Genomic DNA, 11,129 nt, shown 5'->3' on the forward strand with positions numbered 1-11,129 from the left:
TGGAAAGCTTTTTCGCATTCTTCGGACCAATTGAAAGTAGTACGGTCTGTAAGGAGGCGGTGGAGCGGTGCAGCAATGGTAGCGAAATTTCGAATGAAGCGGCGAAAGTACGAAGACAGGCCAAGGAAACTGCGTAGTTCCTTAGTCCGCTGAGGGTGTGCAAAGTTCAAAACTGCAGCAAGCTTGTCAGGGTCGGGTCGAATGCCATCGCGGCTGACGAGGTGGCCCAGGATCTTGATTTCTTTCTTGGCGAAATTACACTTTTTTGTGTTCAGCTGGAGACCGGCGGATGCCAGGCACGTTAATACTTGATCAAGGCGGCATAAATGATCAGAAAAAGTCGCAGAGAAAATAACTATGTCGTCCAGGTAGCACAAGCATGTTTTCCACTTAAGTCCTCTAAGAACAGTGTCAATCATGCGCTCAAACGTAGCGGGGGCATTACAAAGTCCAAAAGGCATGACATTGAATTCGTAAAGCCCATCGGGAGTAGCGAATGCTGTTTTTTCTTTGTCGGCTTCGTGCATCGGTATCTGCCAGTAACCGGAACGCAAATCCAAAGTGGAGAAATATTCGGCGCCCTGAAGACAGTCGAGGGAGTCGTCAATTCGTGGCATAGGGTAAACATCTTTTCGAGTGACTTTGTTAAGTGCGCGGTAATCAACGCAAAAACGCACGGACCCATCCTCTTTTTTTGACCAAGACGACCGGAGATGACCAGGGGCTAGCTGATGGCCGAATAATGTCTCGCCGGAGCATATCATTCACATTATCTTCTATGATTTTACGTTCTGATAAGGAAACACGGTAAGGGCGGCGGCTAACAATAGAAGTACCTTCTGTAATAATGCGGTGCTGTGCAGAAGACGTTCGGCCCAAGGTCGGAGAAGTGACATCAAAGGAGGCTTGGTGTTTTCGAAGTAATTCCTGCAAAGCTTGGCGGTGAGTCGCAGGAAGGTCAGGATTGATGGTGCCAAAGAGAACACAGAGAGAAGCATCGGAAGAAGCTGCTGGTGAGGAAGAGGGGGCGGTAAGGGTGGTGAGGGACACCGGGTGAATGTCCAGGACACAAGGAAAGCATGTCCCTTTAGTCAGCACAATGGGCTCTGGGGAAGTGTTCGAAGCAGCGACAAGCGCTGTGCCTTGCTCAAACCGAACAAGACTTGGTGGTAGCGCGATTCCGCGGGTCAGATGGCGATCAGAAGGCACGATTAGCACATCTCCGTTATCAATGTCAGCGGAAGTAAGCGCGACAAGTTGTTCGCATCCAGGGGGCAACACTGAGTTAGTAGCGGCAAGCAGGCGATAACGGGGCTCGGGATGTTCAGAAGACGGATCGCTCTCGTTCATGTAAATGATCCTGTCGCGACACGAAATGCTGGCTGATGCGGCAGACAGAAAATCCCAGCCTAAAATAATTGGGTGAGCGCACGGTGACATCACGGCAAATTGTACATGGTGGCGGACACCGTCAACAAAAACTCGCACAGTACACTTAGCAGAAGGCCGAATTATTGCACCATTAGCTCCACGGAGTTCAGGTCCATCATAAGGCGTTTTCACTTTTCGCAAGCGGGAGCACAAGTCAGTGTGTATCACAGAAACAGCGGCGCCCGTGTCAACCAAAGCTTCAACAGATAATCCTTCAACCCGCACTAAAATAATATTCCAGGGACGTTCCGGAGGATTTTTGGGATGGCCGAAGAGTGCAGTTTTCCCTCCTAAAACTGCAGTGGTCAGTTTTCCGACAGGCGGGGGGTCGTCAGAGAAGCTTGACGGAGAGGCGAGGCTGAGCGGCGAAAAGGCGAAAGAGAACGGCGTCTTGAAGGCCTGTAACCAGCAGGCGGAGCGGGGCTTTCTGGCGGGGGTGATGAACGTCGGGGATAATCGGGGAATGAACGGTGGTTAGAGCCGGAAAAGCGAGGAGGGTAGTCTGCTTCAAATGATTCGTAGCCGCGGCGTTCATTCTGGAGCCTGCGGCGACAGAAGCGGGAAATATGGCCTCGGTACCCGCAGTAATAACACACAGGGCGGGCTGGGCGCCAGTTGGGGTAGTATGTCGGCGCTGCGGCAGGTGGTGCCAATGCAGCGACATGAGCAGTGGTAGGCGCCGGTGGCGTAGGCGCTCCAACTGCGGGCGGCAAGGACGTGATCTGGGCGTACGTTGGCACCTGACAAATGGTAGGAGCGACCGATGTTGGCGGGGAATAGGTCATTGAGGCCAGCTCTTCTTTAACAATGCTACGCAGGCCGGCACTTGAATTATGTGGCTCAGATGCAGGGCGGCACAAATTACCTTGAGCCGAGAGCTCTTCACGAATTAATTCGCGAATAAGCACACGGAGGTCAGCTTCGGCAGTGAAACCAAATGAAGTGGGATCAGGCTGCAGGCGTATTGACTGTAGTTCGTCAAGGCGTTGACAAGTGGATATGATGGCATCGATTGTGGTAGGGTTCTGCACGGCCAGGGCGTTGTAGGCGAGTGGCCCAATACCTTTAAGGACGTGCCGAACCCGCTCGGCCTCTGGCATTGTGTCATTGATGCGCCGACAAAGTGAAAGTACATCTTCTATATAAGAGGTGTAGGTCTCATTAGGCCGCTGAAGTCGGGCTTCTAGCTTCTTCTTGGCGGACTCCGTGCGAACAGTAGGAGCGCAGAAAATCTGGCGTAACTTTTGTTTAAAGGTAGCCCAGTCCGGAATCGTCGACTCATGATTTAGAAACCACGTTTTGGCCACATCCGTCAAATAAAAGGACACATTAATTAATTTAAGAGAATCGTCCCATCGGTTGAAAGCACTGACCCGGTCGTAGCTGTCGAGCCAGTCATCAGCGTCGTCGCCGCGGAGACCGGCGAACATCTGCGGGTCGCGCTGACGGCTACTGACAGTCCAAGTGGCAAGGGGAGCTGGAGTCGAGTTGGTAGCAGCCGGAATAGCGGAGTGGCCCTCTTGTGTCATGACGATGGTGGTCGGGGTCAAACGGCGGCCAGAACGAAGCTCCAGGTGGATGCAGGTGACGAAGCAGCGGGGAAATCAAGGCGCACCTCCACCACGTGTAAGGTAACGCGAAGGTCGGACTTGGGGAATCAGGCTTTATTACAGACCTGAAGCCTTGGTCGCACACTGCAGCCAAACACACTCCGCGATGACGATGGGTATCTACAAGAGGGAGCAGGATGAAGATGAAGCAGCACGTTCAGCAGTGTGGAAGATGAAGCGCCACACAGTGCTCACAGGTAATAGATGAGCAAGTTCAAGACATGCTAAAGCGCGGCATTATTCGAGAGTCTTGTAGTCCTTGGGCAGCTCCAGTTATCCTTGCTAAAAAGAAAGATGGCACATGGATGTTTTGTGTTGACTACCGTCGTTTAAATTCAGCCACGAAGAAAGATGTCTACCCGCTTCCACGTATAGATGACGCAATTGACTGTCTGCACTCAGCTTCATACTTTTCTTCTATTGACTTGAGATCCGGTTACTGGCAAATCCCCATGCACATTGCAGATAAAGAAAAAACGGCATTCGTAACGCCAGACGTACTTTATGAATTTAACGTTATGCATTTTGGATTATGTTTGCACATGCCACATTCGAGCGGTTCATGGATACAATTCTACGTGGACTAAAGTGGCAAATTTGTTTATGTTATTTAGACGACGTTGTAATTTTTGGCAAAACATTTAGTGAGCACAACAGCCGTCTGGATATCGAACTTAATTGCATGGAACGAGCTGGTCTTGTACTGAATGCAAAGAAATGTCGTTTTGGCGATCGTGAAACAATTGTCCTCGGTCACTTAGTTGACAAAGAAGGTGTCCGACCAGATCCCAAGAAAATTGAAGTCGTCAAAAGTTTTACCACGCCCAAATCAGTAAAAGAGCTGCAGAGCTTTTTGGGGCTACGTTCGTACTTTCGACGCTTTATACCAAGGTTTGAAGACATCGCTTACCCACTTACGTGTCTACTGCATAAAAATGCACCATTCAATTGGACCAGCGAATGTGACTCAGCTTTCCGTCATCTGAAGTTTCTTTTGACCTCGGGCCCAATCCTCCGCCACTTCTGCCCATCAGCTCCAATTGAAGTACACACTGACGCAAGTGGTATCGGTATCGGCGCTGTACTTATACAACGCCATGGACGCGGTCAGCACGTGATAGCGTATGCCAGCCGCTCATTGAATAAATGTGAAAGAAATTACACGGTTACGGAGCAAGAATGTCTAGCCGTTGTTTTCGCTGTACAGCGCCTTCGTTCCTATCTGTACGGGAATGCTTTCACGATTGTGACCGACCACCATTCCCTTTGCTGGCTCGTGAGTCTTCGTGACCCCTGTGGGCGGCTCGCTCAATGGGCTTTACGCCTACAAGAGTTTAATTTTACTGTGGTGCATAAAAGCGGCCATAAACACTCAGATGCTGACTGTCTTTCGCGTTTGCCGCTTCAAACGACCGATAACGACTCAGACAATTTCGATGAATATTTGGCTCCAATTTCACAAACCTTCCCCGATCTCCGAGTTTTCCGAACCGAGCAACGCAAAGACAAAACATTAACTTCACTGTTTGATTCCGCCAACGATCCTATGAAGAACACATTTAGCATTCGCGAAGGAGTGAATTACAAGAAAAATCTCGCCTCTGGGGGAGTACGTATGCTTCTTGTCGTTCCGGAAAGCCTACGTATCACAGTTCTAGAAATGACGCATGATGACGCCACGTCTGGTCACCTGGGAGTGGCCCGAAAACTCCACCGCACACAGCTGCGATTTTACTGGCCGAAGATGCGTTCAACGATCAAGCGATATGTAGCCAGCTGTGTGCAATGCCAGCGCTTTAAGCTGTCGACTTCAAGCCCACATGGAAAACTGCAGCCAGTCACACCTCCAACAGCCCCGTTTGAGCAAGTTGGCATTGACCTTCTTGGACCTTTCCCACGGTCCTCTAAAAGAAACCGATGGATTCTTGTGTGCGTTGATTATTTAACCCGCTACTGTGAGACAGCCGCGATACCATTCGCTACTGCGTCTGAAGTATCAAATTTCTTACTTCGACTCGTCATTCTTTGGCACGGCCCTCCTGCAGTAATCATTAGTGACCGTGGACGCCAATTCACAGCGGACATTGTCGAAGAACTTCTTCGCCTCAGCGCCTGCAGTTTTCGCCACTCCACGCCATATCATCCCCAAACGAACGGTGTGGTAGAACGAACTAATAGGACGCTTACCACCATGTTGGCTATGTACGTCGCTGCAGACCATAAGGACTGGGATGGCGTTCTACCGTTCAATACTCATGCATATAATACAGCGCAACATGAGACAACAGGCTACAGTCCCTTCTACCTTCTCTATGCTCGCACGTCTCACTGTGCCCTCGACACCATACTGCCATTTTTCATTCATGACAAACCTTCTCTTGCTACCACACTATGCAGAGCTGAAGAAGCCCGCCAGCTGGCCAGAGTTCGAATTTTATCTTCACAAGAACGTTCTAAGAACCGCTACGACGCCCGACACCAACAAGTTTCTTATGCTCCTGGTGACTACGTGTGGTTGTGGACACCTCTCCGTAAGCGTGGTCTTTGTCAAAAACTGCTGTCACACTACACCGGACCGTTTGTTGTGTTAGCACGCATAACGGCGAATGGTCGACGGTCACGGCAGTCTCAGGTGGTCCATATAGCCCGCCTCAAGCGATTTCATTCCAGAGGATCTCTGTAACTCGCCCGACGGGCTTCGTCTGCGAGGAGGGAAATGTCACGCGCCTTCGTAGAACGCCGACGGAAGATGAAGAAGAACGGTCGGGTAGATCGGTGAAGAAAGAAGAGGAGCAAGGGCAGAGGGACGTTTGTACGCTTCGCCGCAGTCCTGTTTGGACCGATCCCTGTAAATAAACCCTCCGTGTGTACAAAGCACGTAACGATATTAAGATGATTCGATGTCTTTGTCTTGAAATAAGATATATTCGGGTGGTGTTGATGATTGCGGTCAGAGATAGATACAGTACAATACGATACAATTTATTCGCCAGTTTTTTTCGTAAAACTCCATAGCTCTTGTTGGCTGACCTGGCAACCAGTGGACACACCTTTATTTTATATGCATAAAATTTATAAAACAAACATCTCATATCGCTGTCTCATCCTATATGGTAAAACAAAACATTGCTGCGAAAACTCCAGTAATAATAATCATTTAATAGATCCAAAGTGGCACAATAAATGCAGTTTATGCATGCATTACAATAAATAAATGAAATAAAATAAAAAGCACATCAAATAGCAGCATTCCATCCTACCTTCAAAAAGATGGGTTCAAAAAATCAATAATAGTAATTACCTAATCTATTCAAAAATCTACAATAAAGACAGACCATCCATGCAAAGCCGTACGCAGTTTTATCTCTGCATTGTTGCCAATTGCACCATTTTCTAATGCTTTTAATCACTGTTGTGTTTAAAATATTCAAAATGCTTTCACTTAGTTCGTTAAGTATTGGGGCACATAATACTTCCTTGTCTTTTTTACCATAGTTTGTGAAAACTCTTGGCTTAACATATCTTTCTTTTTTTTTCTCAGTGTTACGTCTTTTTTCGCAGTTGTTTTGAAATCATTCGAGAAATAGTGCCGCACAAACAGGGAAAACCAGAACATTTCACTCATATTTAGTATTCCTAGTTGCGAGTACTCATTCCTTGTATCATGATACCATAGCTATGATACAAGCTGTATCATGATACCATATGGCTAAGAATTTAACAGCGGTCTGCATTGGTAGCAGAGTTACGACTAAGGCACGTGGGGGCAGTGACTTAGTCTCAATATGCGGAAAACAAATATAAAAGTAGTCGCTAAACGAAGCGTCACTTGATTTTGATGCCTAAAATTGATTGCGTTACGGGCGAATAGCAAATCCGCAAGCAGCGATAAAAGGCATTCTCGTCTGTACGTGACATCTATGCGGCATTTTGCAGAAGGGAAATGGATGCATGGAGCCGTACTTTGTCGGTGATAATTCCCGTGTGCATTATCCAGGAGGCACCAACCTGCCATATGCAGACATGAGGTGTTCGAGCACAAAGGCAAAATTCAGGAAGCAAGCAAGCTAGAAAAAGGAAACTGTTTTTATGCGGCAGGAAACGATCAGTGTCATCCATGCCAACTTCAGGAAGCTATGTGCTTTATGTCTGAATGCGAAATAAAATTTACAGTATTCTTAGACCACGTTGGATTTAAAATAACTAAGACCATGTACATAAATAGACAGAGAAGTGGACTTTAGCCTCCAATCGCTAGGACCTCAGAAGGCGCTATTGTTACGTCCATTATAAGGCCTCCCCATCCTTAAGCCTCGTCAGAAAAGATGCTTTCTGCAGTGACGTTTGTCTACCTTTGTTTAAGCTGTTCTGTTTCAAGTGGGCTTTTAGCAAAAGTCCCCAGCAGTTCTGGTAAGAAGTAGAATTTGTACCCTCTTGCTTGAACAAAAGAAGATTTACTACAAGACATTTAACGGAAGGTTTATTTCAGCAGCATCACGCGCAAAAATTGTACAGCCTATAAGGCTGCATGGCTTGTAATGAATCCGAAAGCCCGGTTATATATATATTTTTTTTTGAGAGAAGAAAAAATGAACGGAAATTCGTTTTCACCATATCCAGAGTACGCATGTTTAGTTGCGATTCTAGAAAAGTGCGTAATTTATTCGCTGCAGGGAGCAAGGCAGCTTTTCTTGAGCTGGTGTGATAGAGCATTTAGTTCAAAAAACATTAAGGCACATACTTTAATGCTGACATTATTTCTATGAATATTTAGTCCTCTTTCTGAAAGGTGGTCACGTGCTTTTAGCTCATAAAAAAGAATATTCTGCACTATTCAGAAATTGCAGCTGCCTCGCAGAGGCCATTTGGCCATACCGCCCAAAGGAAGTGGAAAAGAATTTACTCTAGAGTTGGTCGTCGTCATTGTGTACCGATATCAGCATACCGTCTTCTGCCTGATAGAAATACCCGCATATCTATAAGTCAGAAATAAGGCGATTTGTACCCCAGGCAAAAATTTGCAATAAGAAATTGTAGTTCACGAAGACTTTCTGCATTTTTTATATTACGCCTTTTTGTGAGTTAACACTTTGAAACCCGGGTAGTGCGACATGCTGTTGCAGATATTGCTTGCTCTGATGCTTTCAGGGTCTTGCACAAATGTCATCATTCCGGACGTGAACCACCTGAAGCAGGTAAGCACATTTCGGGGTGCATGTGCTTGCATCGAAAAGTGTGAATGAGGGGATGGGTTTTCTATTCTCAGTCTGAATTATTTTTCATCCGCATTCCTCTGCATGTCCTGTACTAACCACTGATACAGACCGAAAATAAGGTGTAGCATGATTGACGTGGTGTTAGTTAACGTGGCTTCCTTGACATTGCTTGTACAGAACAGGTTTACGGCAACGTTTGTCCTGAATATAGGAGAGTTTGTCTGCTCTGCAGTTCGCGGTGATCTTCGAAATAGGTTTTTGTTTTTGTTTTCCTGAAAATAAAACAAATGAATCCTTTAGTTGATCTCGGTGCATTTCATTGCACAAGTCCAGCTACAATTTCGACAAGGAAACGTGTCTTCTTCTGCGCGTTAAGATCATCACTGGCGAGGATTGAAATACGCTTTTGCATCCGATTCCCGAACACGTAAAGCCAGGGAGAAGGAAGGAGAAGGTTTGGGCAGAAAAAAGCAGAACAAGACGATAAAGTGTGCTTCCTTGGGTAGGAAATTTTGAGCCTAGAACCGGTGACCCCGCGGCCTGAAAAAAAAAAGGGGGCTGCAGCAGGAAAACTGCAATGTGGTTTCAATGATGAGCCAACACCTAAAGCAGCTTTGATGCTTACAGGTGTTTTCTTCAAAGGGGACAAGCATTCTACAAGGCCCTAATAATGTATACAGCTGCAGGAGAGTAGTTATCAAAAGCTATCTGCAAGGAGGAGAAAAGGACAAAGTAACAGAGTAACAGCAAATCAGAGTAGACGACATCCGCCAAGCGTCACAGTATATGAAAAAAAAAAGGGTTCAAGAGGCAACCAAAGCAATAACTGAAAAGAAAGGGGCATGTTTGAAAAACACATGCAGCTTATGCCATTGCGAAAGGAGGGGGTAAGTATAGAGTATGCACATCTGTGAACAAACTCTAGAATAATTAATATTTATGGGATTGTTTTTCCAAAAGGTAATGGAGCATCATTTAATTTATTATAATGTTCCTTTCGAAATATTTATTCCTGTTGTTTCCAATGTTTTAAATGTATGAATTAGATATGCCTCCCTATATCTCCTGGCCTTTGATTATTTAAAGCCTGTCTGGATAATAAAGAATAAAGTTTTCGAAAATTTCAATCAGAAATACAATAAGTTTGATTAAATTAATTCAAACTTATTGTATTTCTGATTGAAATTTTCGAAAACTGCTTTCGGGAGGCGATGCGTCTCCCGATGACCAATTAGTTAGACCTTGTGTTCATTGATTTCCTTGTCTCTGCTGTGTACATCATATGACAGAGAGAGCACTTAGAAGGTAACGTTTGACTGTGCGCATTTAATGACTGGTATTATGCAAAAAGTGAAATCGCTTGCAGTACTTTCGACCGTGGTGTTCTTTTTCAAATGATTGTACGCTTTACATACGCGTAGAGAGCAAGGTTGTCGTTGTGTTGGACGCTTGTTGTCGAGTATAGAATGAACTAGAATATCTCTAGGTAAGTTTGTGTTAAGTTCGTGCGTTACCCGGTGTCTCCAGGAATATTTTCTTCAGGCGTTTTCGAGATGTTATCATGGAGTGTCATTTTGGCAAAATGTTGTTTATGCTGGGACAGGCATTGGAGTATTTCGTCACAAATTAAGGCTAACGTTCAGTGCAGGCCCTTGGTCGTTTCCTCAGCACATCGTTGCAGTTAGGAGGGGTTGCTTTCTCGAGGGATATATTAAGGGAATTACAGCTAAGATAGTTTCTTTAAATTAATGCTACACTACTTTCTGTGACTATAATTCGTTCAAGTAGTCATCATCACCGTTACATATCCTGCTCAACCGCGCCGCCTAACCTACAAGTATTTCTTGCTTAAAAAGTATCTGATGATGACTGGTGAAATGTAGGTATTGTTGCTGATCCGTTCATTTTCTATACAAGTACAGCCTTTATCAAAAGTTTACAGCCCAGGGGGTCTACTTCCTAGCAATACTATGTGGCTCGTAATGCATTCCCAGGTTTCTATACTTGCTGAAGGCAAGAAGATTTCTCGTCCTACCCTCTCCAATGGCTAGGACTTCCACGTTTATTACAGAAGTGATATTATACGGCTTAAAAGCAAACCCTCTGGACTGCAAACTTTTGATAAAGGCTGTACGTCTTAACTTTTCCATTTTCCGCAGACGCCGTGGTGCCGAGAAAAGTCACTTTCAGTTGCAAAGACTGCCAAGTAATATCAATGCTACTAGGTTAAATATTAAGAAGGGAGAAAGCCGATTACAGTAATTAGGATCCATGCTGCCTTACCACGAAGATGTCTTTAATTTATATGAGTGCTTTTTAGGGAAATTAAATTGGTGTTTTGGATTCGAAATTTCCCGTGGATATATTGGCATACGTCGGCGGAATAGAATACTCATGCTGGTTTTGAATACTTGAAGATAATAAAATGAATGAAACTTGAAGTAATTTAACTTGAGGACTCGCTTAAGGAGCGATCAATAAACTCCCGACTCGCGTGGGCGGGGGATGTTGATTATTGCTTGAAAGAGAGCGTCGATACCTTCACGGATTGGAATATTAGCGTAGAGTTCAGTGATATCAAGTGTAACAAGTATATACAGTTATCTGAAAGGATGGTCGTGTTATTAATGCGCTCAATTTTTCGGAGAAGGTGAGATGTGTCCGGTTCGAGCGAAGGAAGCTGGGTCGAGAAGTCTGTTAAGTGGGGATTCAGAAATATTGGTAGGTTTTCTGTGGGCGTATTGTTGTTAGAAACTATTGGCCTTCCCAGTACGTGAGCATTTAGTAATGCTTCTGCGGAAACTTTGTGGATCTTGGGCAGTAGGTAGGCTTGGGGATCACCGGTTCCAGGCTTATAAACGTATACCAAGGG

Source organism: Amblyomma maculatum, chromosome 10 (genome assembly GCF_055883805.1).
Source record: "Amblyomma maculatum isolate TAMU_Amacu chromosome 10, ASM5588380v1, whole genome shotgun sequence".
Classification (NCBI taxonomy): Eukaryota; Metazoa; Arthropoda; class Arachnida; order Ixodida; family Ixodidae; genus Amblyomma; species Amblyomma maculatum.